Genomic DNA, 10,703 nt, shown 5'->3' on the forward strand with positions numbered 1-10,703 from the left:
AATCTCAAAGATCTAGCTACTTAAGCTCCCAAAATGAGTCAAAATAACTCTATACAATAGAGTTATCTGTGACATGTCTATACTTCTATTGAAACCTTTTTTGTTGTGATTTTTTCCATAACCGTCATATTTTAAACAACTCAGAGAAATCATTTTGTTGAAGATCGAGATGAATCTTCTTAGGGAGAGTGGAAATATAACCATCTACCAAGTAGTTACCCTCTTTTTGTTGTATCTCTTCTTATTAGAGTTTCAAATCAAAGGGTGAGCATTTCATGAATGTAACAGAAGCCATTTTTATTAGGTATCGTCACGTGGCAAATATCCTATAGAGAGAGTTGATTTTTCTAGAACTTAAATTTTTCATAGATTCTATTGTTCAAAAAATGATTCGCAGAGAAGAGAGATGTTTTTACCCACTTTTTAGCTTTTTAGTAGAATATTTAGAATATGATTGAAGTGCGTACGAACAGAGGGCTTGTATTTATTAAACATGTGCAGATAGAGTATATATATGATATGTCTTTCTACTTTTTTCTTTTTATTCCATTATAGCTCTCTAGTGGAGACAACACATGGCGTGCTCTATCACAAATTCTATTTTTTCTTTAATCTATTCAATGAAAAATTGAAACACGATAATTTCTTGCTAATTCCCGATGGACATCATATCTAGATAAAACACCCCATTAGATAACTATAGCTCTGTAACAACTTATGTTCTGGAGTTTACATATACTCATAATTTTTGTATCTTGGTCAAGTAAAAAAAGAAAACTCTGTTGCTCTTTCAATTACATATCCTTAGGAAGTTGTTGTGGTCAAATTATATGGATTAAATAACAATTAAAAGATTTTGGAGTAACCATGCATAATATACCCATATTTTGTGATAACACAAGTGGTATAAACATCTTAAAAAATCTAGTTTAGCACTCTAAAACCAAGCACGTTGAAATTCCAGATCATGTGCTTGAGGGAGATATTAAGATTGAATTTGTCAGCATCTTGCATCAATTGTCTGATATCTTTACCAAATCTTTAAATGAGAAAAAATTTTATGAAATTAGGAGAAATCTAGGAATGCTTAATGTAAAAGAGATTTAGGTAAATCTCTTGAGTTCTCTTTTATAAGACAGTAGAAACTTAATTAATTAAGAGAATCACTTAGCTGATTAAAAATATTTTGTGCGGATTTTTCTATTCAGAAGGCTGGACTTAGTTGGTTAAATGTAAAACTTAATTAGCTAAGAAACTGAAATAACAAAAAAATAAATAAATAATAACATAATATATTTAAAGAAAAAGAAAAGGAGAACGGGGGAGAGGGAAAAGAAATTGTCTAACTGAAAACAACAATTGAGCCAAAAATTTTAAATTTTGAAAAAGATATGTCTGGCCTCTTTTTAAAAGGGAAATTAAAATCTTTTCTTAACTCCACATATTCTCTCAGTACTCTCTCTTCTTGAACCGCTCCTCTCAAAACCGAAACTCTACATCTCAAACTTTCCAAACCCTAAGTCTAAAACTATCAAGAACGATGGCCAAATCTTCATTACCAAGTGACACTTTGGAAAAGAAAAAAAGAAAACGTCCCATGGAAAACAGTCCATCATTCAAAGTTTAAAAGAAAGGGAAGAAGAATGAGCCCATATCAATATCTGAAAAAGCAGGAAAAAAACAGAAAGATGAAGCATCGAAATCAAAGAAAGAGATGGAAAAAGGAAAAGCAGAAAAAAAAAAAGGTACTTCATCTTCAAAATTTAGGAATAAGATTCATGAGGAAAGATTTAGGAAAGTAGAGAATGCACCCAACTCTTATGGGAAATACATTGATTGGGATAGCTTTAATGAATTTATAGAGATTAAAGAGGGTCTGTCAAAATATGTGTAATGTGGGAAATAAAATTATAGAAATTAAGCATTTTTTAAAATAGAACTTATAGAGCTAGTCTTGTCAGAGAATTTTACTCTAGCATTACACTAGATAAAACTGAGCTTGATGATCCAAAAGACTTTGTTGAAGATGGTATTAACGTATTTCTAAATGGGAAAGAATTTGTGGTTACTGCTACTGATCTGGAAAATTTGCTGAACATTAAGTGTAATGTGGGAGAGTACGAAATTCCAAAGGAATATAATCTCTCATCTCTGTGGGATGCTATCATTGGGAAAAAGGAAAAATACTCTTTATGAAGTTATGCAAGTTTTATCAAGAGTCCACAAACTAAGATCCTGCACTATTTTATTGCTTCAATAATTCATGGACAAAACGGTAGTTTTAGTTATGTAAGTTTTCAAGATATGTAGCTGATGGAGCATGCATTCAATGCAATTCCCCTAAATCTTAAAAGATTTATGATTGAAAGAATGAAAGGAACCTATCATTTGATAAAGTTAATCTAGCTTATGAAAACCTAATTACTTCTCTAACAAAGAAAAAGGGAATCTGGAACACCAGAAATCAAATAGATCAAGTTAAAAGCAAAGATCAAGACATTTATTTGGGAAGTCTACCAAAAATGGGGTATAAGCTTGAAGGAGAAAAATTCAACAAAACTTCGAAAGACACCCCAAGGGATGAGTATCCCACCTCTGCTCATACAAAGTCAGCCTCCTCTCAAATCTTGAATGAGATGTTTTTAAATTTATTGATGTGAATTAATGGGAAGCTTACTAATCAGTTAGAGAGAATTCAAAAAATTGAACATAATTTATAAGAGCTGGAAAATTTTATGAAAAAAAAAAGAAAATCATCATCTAGTCCTACAACTGAAAGTACCTCAGTAGCCTAAAGTCTGGCACCAGTAGGACAAACTACTGAGAATCCTGCTTTTCAAACTGAAGGTGGTGAACCTGAACCTACTTCAACAAGAGAACAGCCACCTCTTGAACCTGGAGTTTAAGGAGAATACCACAATGATACACAAGTGATTGGATCTCAACTACATGATGAAACACAAAAAGCCAAGTCTTCTCCAATAAATTCTGAGGAAGCTTTAATTATAGATGTCTTTCACCATATAGTAAGGGAATAGCAAGCTAAAAAAGAAGCAGCAAAAGGAAGAACATAAAAACCAACTCTTGTAAGAACTTCCCATGAATCAGTTCACAACATAGGTAAAAGTGAACCCACAGACAAAATGAAAGGGAAAGCAACTGCATCTACACAAGATAGACCCAAACCTACTAGAAAAGGCAAAAAGACAATGGCAACAAAAACCAAGTTCCTCAAAAGAGGAATGTCTTCTAGCTAAGATCCTCACCAAGTCTTCGACATTCATTCCCTTGATTCCTCATCACAAAAATTATCACCTTTGCCATCTCCCAAACCCTTCGATGTTCACTTTGCAATTGATGAATCCACTCCCTCTGACTCTTCTTGAACTAGCAGACTAACCCTGTTTTGCTAATGACAAAAAAAGGGAGAAAAATAGAAAATAAAAGTAACAAAATAGTAATTTAGGAATCTGATTCTAATGATGCTTAATTGTTTATGACACTGTGCTATTTTAATTCCTAATGGTTAGGATTTAGATGGTAATAACTTACTTTTTGATATGATACTTAGTTATCTTTGTTGCTTTTGTTGGCATGTTAATAACATTTGATTTTAGAATGGATATTGTTTGTTGATGATGATATGTTGATGATAGTTGGTTACAATATTTGTCATATCTAGTCACCTATTACTGATTATTCTGCAAGCTTGTATGAATATATTCTATTGAATGTCTGAATCTATGCTTGTTATTTTCTTTAAGAAATAGATAAAAATTAGATGGCCTGCTAAGTTGGATAACAAAATAACTCGAAAAGATCATGTATACATTAAGGGGGAGCACACACTCAAGGGGAGAAATTCATTATCTTGTGTAGTATAAAAAAAACTAATAGACATTGTGCTATTAATCAAGAAATGATTTATCATCATTAAAAAGGGGGAGATTGTTGGCTCTATAAGTTTTTGATGATAATAAAACATTCCCATTCATTAATGTCTAACTTTACTACTTGAGTATGCAAGATAAAAATATATGTCAATAATAAATTAATCACTATAAAGCAAATATCAAAACTCATTAAAATACGGAGTTACAAATGAGCCACAAAATAGAAGCCTCTTAGTCGGATAATCAAGGGAGTTAGTCAATTAAAATCCAAAAGTGAAGTTGGCTGGTTCAAAGACAGTAAGCTCTTAGTCAGTTAAAGCTTTACTTAATTAACTAAAAGAGTAAAGCAGATTGTGAAACAGAAAGAACTTAATCGATTAAGAAGCATGGTTAATGATTTTAGCGTTTTTTCTAAATAAGATTTAGCAATTTCAGTGTTTTGTCTCCACTTCTTAGCAAAGTTGAATGCCCGTGGACTCTTTCCACTATACGATTCCATTAAAGTATGAGGAAGTTTAGGTTATTGTCCGGTGATGACCTCAAAAGGGGTTCTATTAGTGGTTGAGCTCTTTTGTGAGTTGAAATATAGTTGAGCCACATCTAGTAGGTTGGACCAATTCTTCTAGTTCACCCATTGAAATGTTCTATCTGACTATTTGTTTGTGGGTGATAACCAAAAGATATGTTGACTTCTAACCCTAATAGTTTGAAAAACACTTTCTAGAAAAAGCTTGTAAACCTTAGATCTATGTCGATGACAATGCTCTTATGAGCACCCCAATATTTTATCACATGTTTAAAAACTATAGGAGCCATCTCTTCTGTAGAAACAAAGTTCTAAACTAGAATGAACGTCATGTTCTTTGAGAAACGGTCCACCACTACCAAGATCGCTATCATATCTCCCATTTTAGGAAATTTTACAATAAAGTTCAGAGAAATACTTTCCCATAAATTGGTTGGCACTGTCGAGGTTCAAGCATTCCCATCGATCTTTGTCAATCTACTTTGTCCTGCTAACAAATGAGGCATATTTTCATATAATCCATCACATCCTGTCACATATGAGGCTAATAATAATCTTGTTTCAGGAGAGCAACAGTCTGCTGCCAACTTAAATATCCTACCCAATAGGTGTCACGACATTCTCGCATTAATTTCTACCTAAGCTTTTCTGCTCTTGGGACAAATATGTGTGGTCCTTTTGTTAGTAAGAGTAAATTTTTCATCTAAAAGTATTTTGACTTTTCACTCTCCACCAACTTCCTAACGGCCATTGCTTGGGGATCTCGATGCAAATTTTTCTCAATAAGATTATGGATATCTGTGGTTACTTTTTGGCTACCATTAGTGCGATTACCCTAAGAGTTACGAATTTGACCTTCCTATTGAGGGCATCTACCACATGGTTCATTTTTCCAACTTTGTACTCAAAGAAGAAATCAAACTCTACTAACAACTCTTGCCATCTAGCCTGCTTGGCAGTAAGTTCTGGTTGTGCAAGGAAATGACTTACGACTGTGTTGTCAGTCTTAACCATGAATTGTGATCCTAATAAATAGTGTTGTCAGGCCCGTAAACAGTACATCACTGCTAGTAATTCTTTCTCTTGTGCTCTTTATCTCCTCTCAACTTTATTCAACTTTTGACTTTCGAATGCAGTTAGGTGCCTTTTTGTTTAACAACACTCATCTAAAGGCAAAGTCTGATGCATCTGTCTATACCTTGAAGGGCTTTGCAATATCAGGAAATGATAAAATAGTATTTGTCATCATTGCATCTTTCAAACCTTCAAAAGCTTCTTGGCTCTCGGCATCTAACTCTACTTCTGTCTTTTTTTAGCAATTCTATTGGTGCTATTGTCCTTCTTGAATATCCTTCCACAAATCTCTAATAATAATTGGCTAGCTTAAGAACGAACAAAGCTCATTTGTATTCTTAGGGGTGGCCCATTCTTTGATAGCCTTCACCTTCTGCATGTCCATCTAGATGTGCCCCTCTTCAATTATGTGGCCAAGGAATTGAATTCTAGTTTGTGCGAATGCACATTTCTCCATTTTTTCATACAATTGGTTGTCGCGTATGTCATTGATGCTTCTCCAAGGTTGAACTATATACTACAATATCGTCCAAGTAGATTACCATGAACTTGTCCAGATAATTGTGGAACACCTAATTCATAAATGTGCAAAAAGTAGCAGGAGCATTGGTTAGTCCAAAAGGCATAACAAGAAATTTAAATACACCATACTATGTTACACAGGTGGTTGTTGGTTTATCTCCCTTAGCCACTCTTACTTGATGGTATCCCAATCTAAAATCTAATTTGGAGAAGTACTTTGCACCACTTAGTTGGTCAAAAGGATCTACTATAAGAAGGATAGGATATTTGTTCTTAACTACGACTTTGTTCAAAGCCTAGTAATCCACACACAATCGTAAACTCCTATCTTACTTCTTCTGAAAAAGTTTTGGGGCCTAAAAAAGGGCCTTTGATGGTTGGATAAATCCGGTTTGAATTAGCTTGTCTAACTATTTCCTTAACTCCGTTAACTCTAAAGAAGCCATCTTGTATGCTCTTTTTACAAGTGGCTTGACCCTTGGGAGTAATTCTATCTCATGATCGATAGCTCGTCGAGGTGGTAGGACCTTGGGTAGTTATTTTGGCATCATATCTTGAAATTCTTCCAAAACCTGTTTCACTTCTTTAGGTATTGAATTCATGTTTTCTTTACTTTTATAGATGGGCATGGCTACATAGAAAGGTTCGTCTTTCTTAATCCCCTTCTTAAACTACATAGTTGATATAATCTTCTTCTCACTCTTAGGTAGAATTGTAGCCGGTAGCACACATTTTTGTTCTCCAAAAAATATTAAACAATTTATAGTAGGGAAAGGGATCACTTGTGATTTTGTCATAAAATCCAAGCCCAAGACAAAATCAAAGTCATCTATAACCGCTATAGTCAGGTTCATCTTCCCTTCCCAAGAGCCAATCTTAACCTTTACGTCTTTGGCATTCCCTATGATAGCTGAAGTTGACGAGTTAACTACTTTTATTTGCCCAAAGTCTTTCAAAATTTTAAAACCATATCTTTTTACCTCTCTCGAAATGATGAAAGTGTCTGAGGCCCTCGTGTTGAGCTTGATTTTAGTACTTTTCTCATTCAAAAACACCTCTACATTCATTAAACCTCATTAGGACTCCTTTTCCGTCTTTAGTAATTGTGCTTGTAAGGCGTTAAAGAAATGAATAGAACCTATTCATGTTAGCTTTTCCTCGACTTCTTCAATTATGATGTGGGGTAAGAGTGTCTCAATATTGGCAATGCATATCACACTAAGAGCTACTCGATGAAGAAAATCAGCTACTTGATATGGTTCTTGGCATAAAAAATAAGATATCGGAGGTCATGGCTTGTTTGTTCTCGATTGGGGTGAGTTTCTAACAGGTGGTCTCCTATCGCCTCCCTTACTTAGGGGTTTGCTCACTCTTAGAAATTTTACCCCATTGTTTGAGCTAGAGCTACTGATCTTGGATGGAAGGTCATTTCTTTTGTTGGAGTTTTCACTCTAATTCGTAAGGCGCTCAACAGCCATCGTTGTCGAAGTCGCATCTTGTATGTTCTGTCACTGTAACTTCGTCCTTGTCCATGGTTTTAGACCCTCAAGAAAATAAAATAGTCTATCATTTTCAGTCATATCCCTGATATCTAACATTAAAGTAAAAAAGTTCCTCACAAACTCCCTCACTGATCTCATTTGTGAAAACTCCCGCAACTTCCATCGCGCCATATATTCAACATTCTCAAGTAAAAATTGGTTCTTTAGTTCTTGCTTGAGATTCGTCCAAGTGTTGATGTGGCATTCACCATCGATGAATTTGGAACGCCACCATAACTACGCGTCCTCAACAAGATATATGGAAGCCATCGTCACTTTATCCTCCTCTGACTCCATGCGCACTACTCGAAAATATTGCACCATTTCAAAAAGAAAGTTCTCTAACTCCTTAGCATCCCCGACCTCTTCATATCACTTAGGTTATAGCACTTTGCCCCTTTTACCTCAATCTCCTGAATATGCATTAGTATTACCTACAACCATAACTAAAAGATTTACCTAAACTTTCAATTTTCCAATCTCATGTTGGAGAGTACTCAATGCATCCTGGTCTCATCACTCAAGGTATGAATCTATTCGCTTACATAGAACCATATAAGCATTTACTACGACCACTGCAAGCTTTAGCTCATCAATCCTTTAATGGTTCTTTAGTGAACTCCGCGTGGTCACCATTTTTACTCTCTAGAGTAGCACCTCTCCTCGTGCTCTGATACCAATTGCCACGAACTACACTTCTTTGCCTAAGTATGCAATAGTCTGTGCAATGTTTGAGTAGACGCTTCCACACAAGCCAACCAATAACTCGTTTATATCTTATCAATCATCAATAATAGAAAACAAATCAAACTAAGACAATACATATCAAAATCATAAGGCAAACCGAATGCCATATATGCAACTACTAAGCCACAAATAAGAAAAATATTTTATTAATACAAAAATAAGTACAAAGAGACTAAGACATGCCATCGTCTGGCCATAAAGGTAGCTGTAGATGATTCGTTACAAACATACCTATACCAGTGAGGTAGCCCAACAATCTGTCCATTACTCACCCCCTATAAAAAGTTTACAAGATTTTACAAATATTCTACCAATAGCCATTACAATGCTTAAGACGAGGACATTCCTTTCCTAAAGGGTTTTTCCCCCTAAAGACCTAACAAGTATTTCTAGAGATGTCACCACAAGTCATTACAATGTTTAAAAAGGGGGCATTTCCCATACAAGTTCAAAATACTCAATTCCTTAGATAACTTTACCTTATCGTAGTTTAATACAAGGTTGGCTCATGACAACTAGCTCATCATCTTTATCATAGTTTAATACAAGCTTCTCTCAAAGTGTGAGTAACTCACCAAATTGGTAATGATTTTTTAAAGACATCTAGCGAACTTATACCAAACATTGTCTGAAATGCCATGGTGCCTTAAAAGGATTATTAATCCAATTAACAGTATTCATTGAGTCACTTTGACCCAAAGATAACTTATTTGTGCATCATGTGTTTGCTAAACAACAACAATGCTTCCCTTACAGCTTAAACCCCTAAATAGTTTAAGGCACATACTCCTATCGACCTTGAAAATTTGATTAAAATTGCCCTAACATGATCGTGTAATATGCTGGGATTCAACCTCATACTCAAACATGAAAATAATCAAGAAATTAAAAATATAACATAGCAAAACAATAAACTAACATTTAATCAGAGAAATAGTCAAATCCTATAGGATCAATATTTATGTTTTTCATGTAATTTTCAAATAAATTATGAATATTCATAAGTTTAAAAGTTACATACCTTGCTCTAGATATTGTAATCAAGAGCCAATTAAACCAAAATCTTTGCTTCTTCACCTTTAGGATTTGCCAAATTTTTAACCAAGTATTTGACTTCTAACAGTAATCCACACAATGACCAAATAATACCTTCTTTAAGGTAGGATTTTACTTATGCTAGCAAGTTTTGATTCTAAAATAAAAAGACTAAAAGTTCGTGCTGAATCTTATTTCTGTAAGACAAAGAAAACTACTTTTCTTTTCTTGTTTTTATGAAACAGTTGAGAAATGGCTGGAGGCTTACTATTTTAGTTTATTAATATAACATATTTATATAGCGAAACTAAGTTGTAACCCTAAATACAACAGTTGTATTTTAATTAAATTAAGTCTTTATGAACTTAATTAATTTTTCACTTTTATTTGTTCTATTCTAATCAAGTCCAACTTAATTAATTATCCTTATTTAATCTCAATCAAGTCACTTAATGTGTGTGACCCATTAGGCTTCTAACATGTTGTCAATGAATATAAATCCTAATCAAATATCAATTTGATAATTGATTTATATTTATAGAACATAAGCAGCATCTAGAAATACATCATGACCACCCAAATGTTAGAGACTCAATTAAAGAATTTGACAAAGCCCTTCAGTGATAAGCCTCTCAATGCAATACGGTCTTTTCATCAAATATCTTGGATATGTCATAAAGCATGGCTCATTGTCTACTTATAATATTCCATATTAGTTCTCATAATTTATGACTAACTTTATGAATTTAAGAAACTAACTTTCCTCAAATTCATCATGCTTTGGCCAAAGACTTTGTACAAGTTAATCAAGAATTGAGAACAAGTGAGATACATCCCTTCATATCACTTGGGATGATGAATCTTTTCTTGACCACTCATTTAACTTTGCATGTTTCATAGTATACCCAAAAACACCCTATTTACGCATTTGGTTGCCTCCAGACCCATAGGGATGAAATTAAAGTATGTTATTCCCCATACAAGATCATTTGATGTCTCAAGTCCAAGGACTAGTTGCATGACTATCATATAAGAACATATTCCATAGACACTTGAGTGAAATACCAAATGGAGTTCTCAAAATGGGTCATGTTAAGGGAACTTGTTCTTTAACAAGCACTTACATTCTATTATCGAGTATCTCATATACTTCATTCTATGAGAAAGATTACTTACATCCCAAGTACGAAAGCTTAATATGTACTAGTCTTTAAGCATTGTCCATGCCCTGTCTTGACAATATAATGATTAGGAACAATTTTAGGAACATAGCTTTAACGTATAGTAATCTCACAGTTATAACAACTTTACAATTCTCTTGCAAGGCCTTTATATTCCATGGACTTTATCCAATTAGTACTTAAT

This window comes from Theobroma umbraticum, unplaced genomic scaffold (genome assembly GCF_002168275.2).
Source record: "Theobroma umbraticum cultivar Fairchild unplaced genomic scaffold, ASM216827v3 scaffold_25.0, whole genome shotgun sequence".
NCBI classification, from domain to species: domain Eukaryota; kingdom Viridiplantae; phylum Streptophyta; class Magnoliopsida; order Malvales; family Malvaceae; genus Theobroma; species Theobroma umbraticum.